Source organism: Colobus angolensis, unplaced genomic scaffold, assembly GCF_000951035.1.
Source record: "Colobus angolensis palliatus isolate OR3802 unplaced genomic scaffold, Cang.pa_1.0 Scaffold46, whole genome shotgun sequence".
Lineage (NCBI taxonomy): Eukaryota > Metazoa > Chordata > Mammalia > Primates > Cercopithecidae > Colobus > Colobus angolensis.
In genome coordinates, this window is record NW_012118043.1 from 4,020,454 (window position 1) to 4,023,208 (window position 2,755).

The window sequence follows — 2,755 nt, forward strand, 5'->3', positions numbered from 1 at the left end:
GCTAATTTTTTGTATTTTTTTAGTAGAGATGGGGTTTCACTGTGTTAGCCAGGATGGTCTCGATCTCCTGACCTCATGATCTGCCCACCTTGGCCTCCCAAAGTACTAGGATTAAAGGCATGAGCCACCGTGCCCGGCCTGTTTCATTTGTCTTTTGTATTTTTGTTTTTTCAGTTGCAATTCCATTTAGTTCTGCTCTGATCTTATTTCCTTTCTTCTGCTGGGTTTGAGTTTGATTTGTTCTTGTTTCTGTAGTTTATTGAGGTATGACATTAGATTGTCTATTTGTGCTCTTTCAGACTTTTTGATGTAGGCATTTAGGGCCATGAGCTTGCCTCTTAGCATCACCTTTGCTGTATCCCAGAGGTTTTGATAGGTCATGTCACTATTGTTGTTCAGTTTGAATAATTTTTTAATTTCCATCTTGATTTTAAATTTGACCCAATCGTCATTCAGAAGCAGGTTATTTAATTTCCATGTATTTACATGGTTTTGAAGGTTCCTTTTGGAGTTGATTTTCAGTTTTATTCCACTGTGGTCTGAGAGACTGCTTGATATAATTTTAATTTTCTTAAATTTATTGAGGTTTGTTTTGTGGCCTATCATATGGTCTATCTTGGAGAAGTCACGCGCTGATGAATAGAATGTATATTCTGCAGTTTTGGGGTAGAATGTTATGTAAACATCTGTTAAGTCCATTTGTTCCAGGGTGTAGTTTAAATCCATTTTTTCTTTGTTGACTTTCTGTCTTGATGACCTGTCTAGTGCTGTAAGTGGAGTATTGAAATTCCCCACTATTAATTGTGCTGTTGTCTATCTTATTTCTTAGGTCTGGTAGTAATTGTCATATAAACTTGGGAGCTCCAGTGTTAAGTGCATATATATTTAGGATTGTGATATTTTCCTATTGGACAAGGCCTTTTGTCATTATATAATATCCCTCTTAATCTTTTTAAACTACAGTTAAAGTTTGTTTTGTCTGATATAAAAATAGCTATTCCTCCTTGCTTTTGGTGTCCATTTGCATGGAATGTCTTTTTCCACCCCTTTACCTTAAGTTTATGTGAATCCTTATATGTTAGGTGGGTCTCTTGAAGGCAGCAAATAGTTTGTTGATGGATTCTTATCCATTCTGCAATTCTGCATCTTTTAAGTGGAGCCTTTAGATTATATACATTCAATGTTAGTATTGAGATATGAGGTGCTGTTCCATTCATTGTGCTATTTGTTGCCTGTATACCTTGGGTTTTTTTTTTTTATTGTATTTTTGTTATATAGGTCCTGTGAGATTGATGCTTTAAAGAGGATCTGTTTTGATGTGCTTCCAGGATGTTTTTCAAGATTTAGAGCTCCTTTTAGCAGTTCTTATAGTGCTGGCTTGATAGTGGTGAATTCACTCAGCATTTGTCTGAAAAAAACCATATCTTTCCTTCATTTGTGAAGCTTAGTTTCGCCGGATACAAAATTTTTGGGTGATAATTGTTTTGTTTAAGAAGACTGAAGATAAGGCCCCAGTCCCTTCTAACTTGTAGGGTTTCTTCTGAGAAATCTGCTGTTAATCTGATAGATTTTCCTTTGCAGGTTACCTGGTGCTTCTGCCTCATAGCTCTTAAGATTCTTTCCTTCATTTTAACTTTTGATAACCTGATGACAGTGTGCCTAGGTGATGATCTTTTTGCGATGAATTTCCCAGGTGTTCTTTGAGCTTCTTGTATTTGGATGTCTGGGTCTTTAGCAAGGCTGGGGAAGTTTTCCTCAATTATTCCCCGAAATATATTTTCCAAACTCTTAGATTTCTCTTCTTCCACAAGAATGCCAATTATTCTTAGGTTTGGTTGTTTAACATAATCCCAGACTTCTTGGAGGCTTTGTTCATTTTTTCCTTATTCTTTTTTCTTTGTGTTTGTTGGATTGGATTAATTTGAAAACCTTGTCTTCGAGCTCTAATGTTTTTTCTTCTGCTTGTTCTATTATATTGCTGAGACTTTCCAGAGCATTTTGTATTTCTCTAAGTGCATCCATTGTTTCCTGAAGCTTTGATTGTTTTTTATTTATGCTATCTATTTCACTGAAGGTTTCTCCCTTCATTTTTGTTGTTGTTGTTGTTTCTTTGTTTGTTTGGTTTTTCTTTTTTTTTTAGTAGAGGTGGGGTTTCGCCATGTTGCTCAGGCTGGCCTTGAACTCCTGGCCTCAAGTGATCCACCCACTTCGGCCTCCCAAAGTGCTAGGATTACAGGTATGAGCCACCATTCCTGGCCTCCCTTCATTTCCTCTATCATTTTTTTGATTTCTTTAAATTGGGCTTCACCTTTCTCTGGTGCCTGTTTGATTAGCTTAATAACTGACCTTCTGAATTCTTTTTCAGGTAAATCAGGGATTTCATCTTGGTTTGGATCCATTGCTGGTGAGCTAGCATGATTTTTTGGCGGGGCCAGTTAAAGAGCCTTGTTTTGTCATATTACCGGAATTGTTTTTCTGGTTCCTTCTCATTTGGGTAGGCTATGTCTGAGGGAAGGTCTAGGGCTCAAGGCTGCTGTTCAGATTCATTTGTCCCATGGGGTGTTCCCTTGATGTTGTACTCTCCCCCTTTTCCTAGGGATGTGGCTTCCTGAGAGCCAAGCTATAGTGACTGTTCTCTCTCTTCTGGATCTAGCCACCCAGCAAGTCTATCAGGCTCTGGGCTGGTACTGGGATTGTCTGCACTGAGTCCTATGATGTGAACCATCTGCAGGTCTCTCGAGGCTGTGTGTGTGTG